Source organism: Callorhinus ursinus, unplaced genomic scaffold (assembly GCF_003265705.2).
Source record: "Callorhinus ursinus isolate GAN/ISIS: 27379988/994484 unplaced genomic scaffold, GSC_fseal_2.0 scaffold13, whole genome shotgun sequence".
NCBI classification, from domain to species: domain Eukaryota; kingdom Metazoa; phylum Chordata; class Mammalia; order Carnivora; family Otariidae; genus Callorhinus; species Callorhinus ursinus.
The window spans coordinates 20,748,330-20,761,479 of NW_027397075.1; the positions used below are offsets into that span (position 1 = coordinate 20,748,330).

At 48.7% G+C, this 13,150-nt stretch overlaps 1 protein-coding gene across 1 annotated transcript in view; it reads right to left on the bottom strand.

The window, feature by feature from the left end:
- Positions 1–13,150, bottom strand: part of KIF26B (kinesin family member 26B) — a 444,580-nt gene that overhangs the window by 291,957 nt on the left and 139,473 nt on the right. The window lies entirely within an intron of this gene.

Consider the following 13,150-nt stretch of genomic DNA (forward strand, 5'->3'; position numbering starts at 1 on the left):
CTACACACACACCACACACATACACACTCACACACATCATACACACACTCTCAAACCACACAACTCACACATACCACACGCACACACACCACCCACACACTCACACACCACACCTCCATGCACACATACCACACACATACACACTCATAAACCCCACCACATACACATCACACACATACACACTCACACACACACACCACACACCCCCAGCCACACCACCCACACATACACATTCACACATATACTCACACACCATACTACACACAACATGCACATCCACCACACACATACCCCCGACACACATTCACAAGTCCATCTCTCCCGGAGGAAGCGAGAAACAGGACTGTGGTGGGCAGGGTGCAGGGGAAGCAGCACAGACAGACAGACTGGCAGTGAGATTTCCAGGCGGGGGAAGAAAGCTCCGTCCCCTCCCCCCAGCTGCCTCTGCAGCCTCAGGATCTGCTGTGAAGTTGCAGGTCAGTGCACTCAGCGATTCATGTGCTCTACCAGGGGATAAGACTGAAAACTGAGCCCCGTGCATGCCCTGGGTAACTTTAAAGGCGAAATAGCAATGGGAGAACAAGAGCAGAGGACTCATTTAAGAATAGATTTTAATTTTGACTTTGATTGAGGATTCCAATAAAATTTGAGCACTTTTTAAGAAACACGGTGTGAACTGGATTCAGCCCTTCCATGCTGATGGGGAGCTAAAAGAAACGAATGATTCAGGGGTATCTCCCACACATACATGGCCACATTCTAAACCTAACATGTAGATTTCTGCCTGATTTATCTATTCATTCAAAAGAGTCACTCTTTCACCTCTTCATTCACTAATTTCATTCATTTATCAAACATGTATTAGTACCGAATTGGGCAAGGTCCTTTGTTAAGCGTTGGAAAACAAACACGGTCCTAACCCTTAGGGAATATTACAAAACCCATTGTTATCGAAGATTTAACACAGACCACAGTGCTTCCTTTTAATCTGGGGAGCCGATGAAGGAGTTGAAGAGTTCATTAGTGGAACTCTGGACTTGAGCTGAGAATATCTGAGTGTGGGCCAAGCTCTGCCATCTCTTAGCTTCACAGTCTTGACCAAGCCTCCTAATCTTCGTGAGTCTTAGTAACTTCGTCATCAGTAACACAGGAATAATACTCATCCTTGGTACTGATGGAAGGATTAAATGGAATCACAGACATAAAGACACTTTGTTATTATTATAATGAGTCCTTTGTATGTTTAACACATGAAGAAGAACGATGAGGGCATAAGCCATGTCCTATTTACTGCACTTACCAGTTTGCAGCTAGGGAGCTCGAGGCCTAGGTATTAAAAGGCTCAACAGCCCCAAAACTACAAAAACACTAATTCAAAGGGATATAGGCACCCCTATGTTTATGGCAGCATTATCTACAATAGCCAAATTATGGAAGTAGCACAAGTGTCCACTGATAGATGAATGGATAAAGATGTGGTGTATATATACACGATGGAATATTACTCAGCCATCAACAACAATGAAATCTTGCCATTTGCAACAACATGGATGGAGCTAGAGAGTATAATGCTAAGTGAAATAAATCCGTCAAAGATAAATACCAAATGATTTCACTAATACGTGGGATTTAAGGAAAAAAAAAACAAATGAACAAAGGAAAAAGAGAGAGAGAGAGAGAGAAACCAAGAAACACTCTTAACTCTAGAGAACAGATGGTTACCACAGGGGCGGTGGGGGGGGTGGTGCTGGGTGAAATAGGTGATGGGGATTAAGGAGCGCACCTGTCATGATGAGCACTGGATGATGTACGGAAGTGTTGAATCACTATATTGTACACCTGAAACTAATGTAACACTGTATGATAACTATGCTGGAATTAAAATTAAAAACTTAATATGAAAGCAGGGGATTAACAGAATAACAGGACCAAAGGGGGCCCATCCAGGTAAGCCTTTGGCTCCAGAGAAAGGCCAAGATCAAAGTGCCAAGCCCAGCTCAATGTCCAGCTCTCTGTCCAGATCTTGCCCATAGACAGGAAAATGCTCTCAACGACGTTTATCACAATGGATAGATCAGAAAAGATCAAGTGGGACAGGTGCGCACGTGAAGGCCCCGCGGTCGGGGCAGGATCAGCATGCCTGGGGACCGGCAAGGGGGGCAGTGAGGAGGGGAGATGGTCGAGAGCGAGGTTAGGGAGAACGTCAAGTCTAGCATCCAGGCATGAGGCCCAGGCTGGACAGGTCACCGCAGAGGCCAACAGGCTGCAAACGCCATTTACAGCCATGGGGCGGGGAGAGGCCACAGAGGAAGTGCAGATAGAGAAAAGGCATGATGGCTGAGCTCTCCGAGATTTATTTCAGAGAGAAGAGAAGGAACTAGAAAAAGACACTGAGAAGAAGCAGATAGTTGTGTGTGGAGGCATGGGAGTGGGGGTGGGGATGGAAGAAGCTGAGGGGGGTCAACCCAGGCTGAGGGATAGCATGGAAGGAGCAGCATCATCTGCTTTTTACATGTGTCGACATAGACAGGTCTGAAAAGTAGAATTTGAGGCAAAAATTGGAGTTGTAGGAGGAGACACCTAGAATGATACCCCTTAGAGCAAAACACGTGGCCAGAGCATTCCACAATGTCCCCCACACACTGGTAGGATTATTTGTGCATCTAAGGAGAGGGCAATGTTCCCTGGTGGAGGGCCGGTGTGCCAAGAGGCACACTGGCAATGCAGGAGACGTGCTGGAGGCTGGTGCGGCGGGATCAGGGATGTCTTCTGGAATTGCTCAACTGGCAAAACACTCCAAGATCACCCAGGTGCCCAGCCAGGTCACCCTAGTCCAGCACCGGAGGGCTCATTACCAACATTCTAGACACGGTCAACGGTTGTGAGCTGCTTTTAGAGATGGGGAGACTCTCTTTTGCAAACAAACTTGTGCGTATGCAGAAGTCCAACGTAAGAAAAAAAGGGACGGGGTTGCCTGAGTGGATCAGTCGGTTAAACATCTGCCTTCAGCTCAGGTCATGATCCCACGGTCCTGGGATCGAGCCCTGCATCATGCTCCTTGCTCAGTGGGGAGCCTGCTTCTCCCTCTCCCTCTGCTGCTCCCCCCGGCTTGTGTGCTCTCTCTCTCTCTCAAATAAACAAATAAAATCTTAAAAAAAGAAAGGGAGGGAGGGAGGGAGTGGAGGAGAGGGAGAGAGACAGGGAGGGAAGGAGGGAGGGAAGGAAGGAAGGAAGGAAGGAAGGCAGGCAGGCAGGCAGGCAGGCAGGCAACAGATATTAGTTCTAGTTAAAGCAGGGCGGGGTTGGAACACCACCTGCACCCCCAAGAAAGCCTGGAGATCCCCCCAGGAGACCCCTGGCCTTCCCTGTAATCCTGCACAGAGGAGTGGCCTGTGTAGTAAGCATTCTGGATTTTTAACCCATTCCTTCAGCAGCTGTGTGCTGGGACCGCAGAACAGAGGTTTTTCTGTTTGTTTTCTGGCTTTCCCCTCCTAAATCAAAACTACACCACTGCCGATTCCTCCCCTGTACAGGTGGAAGGCTGTAGTCCCAAGAATGACAAGCCACCGTCCCAGGCCCAAATCCACCTATTTCTCTTGAGCTTTTGTGGCTTGGCAGAAAGGTCAGGCACAGGCGGGAATACTAAACTGGATCTTGCGTCTGCCACAAATGAGGTCCTTATCAGTTAGGGGAAAAGAGTCTGTGTTTAGTGTCAGTTACAAAGATGACTTGTCTCCCACTTATAACCTCCTGTTAAAAGGAGCAACTCTAAAGTTTAGGAATGTGGCAGGAACTTTGTGAACATTAGATATGCCTAGTCCCGTTGGCCTTCATCATGCTGATTTGGACACAGGCCCTAATGTGTACAGGGTAATAATTACGCTGGCCAAGCAGAGGCAAAATGAAGATCGCTTCTCATGAATATATACACCATGGTAAGAAAAAAAACAGATTTTTGTGGACCTTTCTAAATACTTTAGCCAGCATATATATATATATATATATATATATATATATATACACACACACACACACACACACACACACACACATCCCATCCTGCTGGATGGGAAGGGCAGCTCGTGCCCCTTGGAAGCTTTCAAGAAGACGGAAGCACCTTTCGATGTGCAGAATGTAGTCTGCTGGTTGAAGCAAATCTGGGAGCAAGTCTTTGCCTCCCTGTGATTTTCTGTAGATCCCCGAGATTTCACCTTCTTGGAAGCCCCCAGTTTCTCCAGGGACAGCTCCCGGGACCAGTCTCAGAGACCTTCCCTTTCTATATATCAGGGGTCTCTAACATTACAGACACAGCTCCAAAGCTCCCCTCAGCTGCCTCCCACTTGAGTCCAGGGACATTGACTGGCTTTTCGTGTATGTTCCACACATAATCAACCGAAGAGAAATGAGGTCATGGAGGGGCTGGGGTTAGGGAAGAAGGATGGATTCCAGCCCAGGAACGACGACCACAAATGAATAAGATGAATCTCCTAAACATCTCGAACCCGCTGCTGCCCCCATACCAGCCACAGTGGCCACCTTCATCTTCCCCCGCATTAGTAGACCGCTGTTCCACCCTTCTGACCATGCAACCCACGGCACCTGCAGCGGCTTTTAGGACTTCGGGAATTTCCAAGGCTGAGTCCAAAGCCTTCCTCTGACTGCAAGGCCCTCTGTGATGTAGCTCCCGCCTCCCCTGGCCTCCTTCCCCTGCCGCCCTGACCCATCAGACCTTGGCTAGCCTCCCGTACCCTTGACGATACCTCCCCACCTGCAGCCTCAGGTGACCTGTGTTGTGCCCTTATATCCTGAGCCCCATACATTTCTTCTGGTGCCTTTTTCACAACCATGACTGCATAATTAATTGGATAATTAGTCACTTAATGTCACATCTTCCTTGGAATATAAACTTTATGAGAGTGGGAGCCTGTCTGCCTTACCTCTGTATTCTCAGGGTCTCGTGTGTGGTGTAGGATCTCAACAAACACTTATGAACAAATGAGTGAATGCACAAACAGTCACCTTGGACCAAGATGAGGACCATTGAGGACAAGGAGCTGGGGATGAAGGCAGGTCCCATTTACATCCAATAGAGATTCTACTGAGAACCAGTTGGCTAAAGCAGCATGTCATTTCTGGTATGTTCTCCCTGCTTCACTGTCACAGAGGGAAAAAGAATTGCAGAGGTAGGGAGTTTGGTCAACCCCCTGGGGTCTGAGGTGAGGATAAAGGCCTGGAACCCTGGGCCCCGCTGTTCCCTGACCCTGCCTACCTGGGATGAGCAATTTGATGTATAAAATGAACTTGGGGGCCGAGAATGGTAAGAGTCCATGTGGTGCACAGGCCATGTGGTAAATCTGGACAGGAGGGCATGAATGTGTAGATTTCAGTACAAGTGTCCATGCTGCTTTTGTGTGGATTATATAGAGTTCCTCAAAACCAAACAAAACACTCCATACATTAAAAAAATGAGGGGCACCTGGGTGGCTCAGTCAGTTGAGCGTCTGACTCTTGATCTCAGCTCAGGTCTTGATCTCAGGGTTGTGAGTTCAAGCCCCATGTTGGGTGCCACGCTGGGCGTGGAGTCTACTTAAATAAATTTTTAATAATTTTTATAAAGATGAGATTGTTGTGCGACTTTGTAAATATACTCAAAACTCTTGAACTGTACACTTAAAAGGGTCAATTTTATGGCATCTGATTTATATCTCAATAAAAATGGCACTCCCTTCCCATCCCAAGTCCAAACCATGTCTTAGAGCTTATTTTAATGGTACATATACATACACTACCCATTGGAGTCTATAATCTCAGAAGCCTACCTTCCATAATGAATTTTGGCCCTTGGTACTTATAAAGTAATAGAACAAAGTGAAGTACGTTAGCTAGCCTGAGCCAAGAGCATATCGAAGTCAGAAAAACCATCACTAACGTGGCATAGCTACATCAGCACAGAATAATCAATCAACATCGCTGCCGAGTTGGAGAAACTTTCTCCATTAAGTCAGTGGCAAAGGCCACAAGAATAATCTGAAAGCAAAATACGACCTGATGAAGCACACAATATTTCTTGCCACTACAATTGACTTCCAGTACCATTTCAATATCCCATAAGACCCCAAGTAGCCTGGGATACACAGTCACTGAATCCTTCACACTGCAAGGACATCTATCTTATAGAAGCTTTGGGTATGATCAATATGCCTATACTCACAGAGCTACTGAAAGGATGGTGAATGTGCAGTGAGGTGTCCAGTGGAGTTCTCCAGAACGTCTTTGTCCTTTGGATCAGAGGTCACAACATATCATCAGTTGAATGAAGCAGGAAGAGTAATGGCTAATTAGATCCAAACTCTTTTATTGAACTATGTTTGAGAAGTAAAGGAAATGTGGCGCTTAACATTTAATTGTGCTTACTAGCACACAGAAATGTGTATGTATACACACTCGTTTATATGGATCACTTGGTAATTCATATGCAAATGAGTCAGAGGTACACGTAAGCAGAAACTGACATCCAGGAAAAAGCCAACGTCTAGATCAGGGATGGGCCAACTTTTCCTGTAAAGGACCAGACAATAAATGCCTTTGGTTTTGCAGACCACATGGTCTCTGCCGCAGTTCTCAACTCTGCTACTATAGCACAAACGTTGCCACAGACAAACTGGATTTGGCTTGCAGATCACCATTTTCTGCTTCCTGGTACAGCTAACGGAAGCATAGACTCCTTAAGAAACAGTTACTTAAAACATCCAAAGGACTCTTTCTAAAGAATTAGAGGTGATCTTGTCTTCTAATAAAATTATAAGACATAATTTAAGCTTTTGATGATTCAGTGTCTACTATGAACGTTAATTAATTTTGTACTGTGCCATATGATGTCATGTCCAAGGGGACAGTAAAGTGTAAAAGGTTGTGCCCTTCAGCCCTCCGGCTCCATAAGGCTGTACTCAAGAGGACTCAGGTCGGCTTTTTGTCCTATCTCCCGCTGTCAAGCTGTGAGCTGTTACTTTGTTGGGTTTGTCTTTGTGATTATCTCTACCTTTAATTTGCATTTCTGATCTGCTCCAGGCCAAGAACGGTATCTAAAGTAGGCCTGGCTATGAAGGATGAGAACTCATTCTTATGAGTCAAGAAACATGAGCATGAGCTTTGTTCCCTCTGTGTGGCTACTACTCCATGGCCCTTTGGAGAATGTTCCAGTTCGTCATTTATTTTACTCAAGGTTGCTAGATAAATGACTCATGGGAGAAGTGTTACTCTTGTCTGTGTGTATGTGCACCCCCAACACACACACACACACACACACACACACACTTCTTGATAAGCCAGAATACCCACGCACTCAGTTTTCTCTTTACATCTCATTTCCTGCCTCGTTTCTCCGCATGAGGGACCCCCTTGGAAGCAAAAGTAAGTCACACACCTGCTAAAGACAGGAGACCTAGCAGACTACCCGGGATTCCAATGGTCAGCCTGTTCTTGGATCATTTAAAACGCTTTTTTGACTGTTAATGAGGCAATAAATTCCTGTGATCTGGGAGGTGAACCCAAAATCCTAGCCTGGGTTTCAGTTTCCTGTAAAATGGACTACTTAGCCAAGTGCCAGTCTTCCTAAGTCTAATGAAGTTGGCTTTATGGTCCCTGAGCACTTAGGGGACAGGAGGGTTAAGAACTCACAGGGCATCCGCAGTGCTCAGGTGAGGAAGGCCAGAAAGCATGCTGTCAATCCAGAAGGTAAACGGGAACCAAAACAGAAATGACCAAACCCCAAGGTCCCCTCAACAATGCTCCCCAGCCCTAGGTCTCACGGAGCGGCCACCGCCCATACCTACCGAGAAGCAAATCATGACTATGGGGAGGATGTTTCCCTGCCGGTGCATCCGTAGGATTCCACGTTCATGGAGAAGGAAACACAGCACCCCCACCCCCCCAAGAAGCAGATCAAGGTCTCCATTGCCATCATCGGGGGGCCAGACCAAGCGTCCAGCAGTAGGATGAAATGCACACAAACAGGTGGGACTCGCCGTCCCGCCATGTGCCCTTAAGTACTACTCACTGACCTGACGGTCCCTTACCCTGTCTCCTTCCCCTCTCTTCTTCTGGGGAACAGAGGACGGTGCTTCTTCTGGAAAGCATCCTTGTAGCATGGAAACAAGAGCTACCTGGAGCGGGGGCAGTAATGACCACGGAGGACCTCTCTGTCTCTTACGGGAATGCCAGTTCTGACTTACTTCTCAAGCCCTCCTCGGTCACTGGGCAGTGCCTTCTAGATACTTCTACCCGACAGTCCAAAGATGCCCACTCCTCAGGTAAAGAAAGCCAATGCCCTGGCTTGCCGTCATGTTTGAGTGTTATGTATATGCATGTGCGTGTGTACACACCAGCATGCACAATGCCTGGGATGCAGGAGTCTGGGATGCCAGGCCCGGGAAGGCCAAGGCAAGACCAAGGGCGAAAGGACAATCCCAATCCAGGGCTGGGCATGACTTGACAGGAATACCCCAGAGTCAGTGGAACCCTGCCCTGAGAGCAGGCTAATCTACGGGTGGGCCTCGCCCAATTATGACTTCACCTTTGGCCTGGAAGGGCCAGCTGGGCAGCAGAGCCCAGAGATGAGCTGGACGGTCAGAAGGGCTCCCAGGTGAACAGGGCAGGTGCAGGGCGGGGACACCCACCAGCCCTGGGCCCGACTGCTCTTCTCGGTCCCCACTTTCAGGACAATGACCCAGACCACAGGCTTATTGAACATGCTGGGGACTCCAGATGATGGGCACTTCGTACCGTTTGGGGACAGGAGCTTTGGAACCAAACCGATTTGCGTTCAGATCCCAGCTCTGACACCGGATACACGTGTGGCCTTGGTCCAGTTATGTTCCCTCTTTGGCTTCCTTATCTACGAAAATGGAATGGCAGGAATGCCTACCTCACAGGCCTATTCTGGGTCTGACCTGAGGGTGATTATTGGAAGTGCTTGGCAGAGGCAGAGATGGAGCAAATGCTCCAAAATGTCACTTGTCAGAGAAGAACACACTAACAACAGCCACACATGACAAACCGTATTGCAAACTCATTCCTCCTTCGTGGGGGTGGATTCTGTTTCTTTGCCTGGCTGGCATCCATGTTCTTCCCCAGAAGATGATCCTCCTCCTCTGCTGATCCTCCAGGGAGCACTGGCCCCAGCCTGGTCAGTGATAATTAATCTGGGAGAGGCCTGGGGTCACTGTTCTGAAGGCTCCCACAGGGCACCTTCCTGCGCATCCCAGTGGCTTCTCACCTACGTGTTGGAGGAGGAGGGGCTGAACTGGTAGGAAGTCTGCTCTTTGCAGAAGACATCTGCTCCGAGGGCAGTAAAAGACCCAGGTGGCACTGTTTTGAAGGCAAAGAAATGAAGGGCAATTTCCCTGCCATTAATCAACCAGGCTGCAAGGACGGAACAGTATTAGTGAAGACCAGGAAAGAACATTTTAATAACATTCCTGGGTGCTAGCGGTGGGCAAAACACAAATTAAGTTAGTAGGCAGCCATGGGATTGCTTAAAAAATGTCCATGCAATTTTAAAGCTGCCTAGCAGAATGCAAAGTGCATTTAAAGGGACCTGCTCCCACTCTCTCTGCAAAAGAAAACCAAGAGAGGCCGACTCCCACACACACGCTGTTTCCTGTACCTTAGTGGATGGGAGACCACCAAACTTCCCTGTCCTGCTCTCTCCTGAGTCCCAAATACATTCCCCACCCCACCTCCACGTGCATTCATAGGGGAGATATTTCAGTTAAAGATCTGGAGAGGTTAAAATCGAAGTATCTAAGAACAGAAAATAGGGCTCCAATCTTTTAACTGTAGGAAAATAGAAAGTAACACGTACCATTTGAACCCTGTTTAAGTGCCCAATTCAGTGGCATCATGCTCATTCACACTGTTGTGCAACTGTCACCACCATCCGCCCCCAGAACTTTTTCTTCCTCCCAAGCTGAAGCTCTGTCCCCATTAAACTCTGACTCCCCATCCGCCTCCCCCAGCCCCTGGCCCCCCACCGCTCTGCTTTCTGTCCCCTAAGCCCCTCATGTAAGTGGAATCACACAATATTTGTCTTTTTTTTTTCTGGCTTCTTTTTAGCGTAAGGCCTTCCAGATTCATCCATGTTGCCCGAATTCATCCCGTTTTAAAAGCTGAATAATATTCTACTGTATGGATGGACCTCATTCTGTTTGTCCATTCATCCTTTTGACAGACCCGTGAGTTGCTTCTGCCTTTTGGCTGCGGTGAATAATGCTGCTGTAAACATGGATGTGGAAGCGTCTGTTGGCTGTTCCAGCCCTTTTCCTAAGTCCCCCCCCAGTGTCTGCCCTGCTTTCCCCTTACCAGCTTTCCACTTTCCTATTTTCTCCCAGTCCTCTGATTTTTGCTGCATATTATATCCTCTTGTACCACCACGATGGTTCCATCAGCCTAGCCCACACTTTGCCCTCATCCTGAGGATGCTAGCTGGGTGGACCCACGTGGAAATACAGTGTCTCCAGGAGATGTGCCTGAGCAGTCCATTCCCACTTCTGAACTTGCCTCCCACCCGACGCTGACCGACAAAGCCAGCCCCTCTGCAAACGAGAGGCAGTGGGATGGAAGAAAGGCACAGCCACCCTCCCTAAGCACAGCAAGGTGATGAGCCATTACGGGAAGCCAAGTACAGTGCCTGACACGGGCACACCCGCCAAGAATCCTCACCCTCCTGTGCAAAGCATAGACAAGCTTTGCAGACTGATATGAGGACCCCACGATCCCTTGTGGGACTGAAAGGGGCCTTGGCTACTGGACCACGAATGTGACATGAGCAGTGGACAGGGGAGGGAGGGAGTGGGCGAAGTGTAGGAGTGGATGTGCAGGGACTGGGGCTCCCAAGGGACAGTAATGTGACATCAGCAGTGGGTGGGGGAGGGGGGAGCCGGCAAAGTGAGGAGGGGGATGTGCAGGGACCGGGGCTTCCAGGGGACAGTATTGTGACGTCAGCAGTGGGGTGGGTGGGAGGAGGGTGTGCCAGGGGAAGGCAGGAGAAAGGTGCAGGGGCTGGAATAATTTGGAAGGGAAAGAAAGGTGGACCAGACAAAAGCTCCGTTGGTAGAGAATTTCCTAGGGAAAAAGACGAATGAAGAGGAAGTGGCTCAGGAAGAGCACGTTTCAAACTGCAAATCCAGATCTGGGTAGTGAATGCTCGTTAATAGTGAGAACCCCCGCTCTGTCCCGAAACCTTATACCCACCTCGCCCCTTTCGCCTGGGAGACCGGTAGGGCTTCTGTCACTTTTAGTCATGTGCCTGAATGAATCGACGACAGTTCAAAGAAAGGTTGACCTGTGCACTCTTCAGCCACCAACACAAGATTCCACTGCAGCTTAATTCAGCTCACCACTGCGTACTTACTGCATTCCTGGTCCCACACCTCAGTCTAAGCACGGGATCCCAGCTAACAGAGCCCCTGCCCTTCCTACATATGTAAAAAGTACACACCATCCCGTTGGGCGTATTGTTTTATGACTGTACCTTACGTAGCGGAACGCAGTAACCATCATGTTGTGGACGTCTACCCCCGTGTCGTCCACATCCAGAGAGCGGGGTCAAGTCTCACAGCCAAGCAGGCCTCGTGGAGAACAAAGTCCTTCCCCTGCTGCCGCCAGTCAGGTGACCATTCACAAGCCCAGCCTCGGGCGCCTGGGAACCCGTCTCGCAGAGCACGACACCCGTCTTGGCCACCAACAGCGCCTTACATCGGGACGGATGCAATGTTTCGGCCAATGTGGTTCCCTCTAATTTCCTTCAACAAATTTCAAATCATACCTTCGGCTAAATTCTTAGATGACAGAAGGCTTCCTTAAAAGCACCTTGAGGTATTTATTCTTGAGTTACATATCGAGTTATAACATTCTCTTATTTTTATTTTAATTCAATTAATTAACATAATGTGCTATTGGTTCTAGAGGTACAGGTCTGTGATTTATCAGTCTTATGTAACACCCAGTGCTCATTCCAAAACGTACCCTCCTTAAGGCCCATCACCCAGTTACTCCATCCCCCCCCCCCCTCCCCCCCCAGCAAACCTGTTTGTTTTCTATGATTAAGAGTCTCTTATGGTTTATCTCCCTCTCTGGTTTTATCTTGTTTTATTTTTTCCTCTCTTCCCCTATGATCCTCTGTCCTGTTTCTTAAAGTCCACATATCAGTGAGGTCATATGATACATGTCTTTCTCTGACAGACTTATTTCACTCAGCATAATACCCTCCACTTCCATCCACGTCGTTGCAAATGGCAAGCTTTTTTTTTTTTTTTTTTGATGGCTGAGTATCTTTTATTTTAAAAAAACAGAGTATCAAGGGCTACTAACTTGGGCCCTGCACCTCCTCAAAGCTGGCTTGTCAGATTCTTCTAAAATTCATCATATAGCCCGCCCCGCCCCATGGCTTGGTGCAGTGCTCCTTGGAGAGCTTACGTGCCCCATTCTCGGGCCCAGGCTTCACCGGCAAGAACAGGGTCCCAGGCCTTTGTCTGTGACCCTCAGCAGAACCAGAGCTGTATTTCAGAGAAGCAGGCACTATCCTGCCACCCCAAAATGTCCCAGCCCTTCCTGTCACCCTGAGTCACTTCTGCAGCTCTGTTCTGGGGCTCCTCCCTCCAGGAAATCAGCATTCTGGAACTGAGGTTTCAAATCACCTCGGGGTGCACTTTGCCAGCTTGCTCTCTGGACTTGCAAACCCCTCCTGCTCCTTAGGTAGGTTTTCTGTCTTGGTTGTGGTGTCCTCCAGCTCATTCGGGAGCATGTATGCCTCTCTTATCACTTAGTTTGAAATCATTAAGAGCATGAGTGAATAAATCAGACCTCATCTGGCACCCTCGTCCCCCGCCCGCCCCCCAGTGCTGGTCGTCCCTGCTGCTCATCTTCACAGAATGTGCCGGTGGCAACCTGCCACCAGCCTCGTGTGGCTTCCCTGTCCAAAGCCGTCTGCCCAGATTCTCTGCGGGGAGTCTCGTGTGCAGCTACGTTATGGCTCATCACCCACCATCCTACCTGGGGGTCTCGGGCCCCGCCTCTCTGCCGGGAGAAAACGGAACCCCCACACCTGACACCCCCTCAGGCCAGCCCAGGGGGGTCTGTGCTCTGCGAGTGG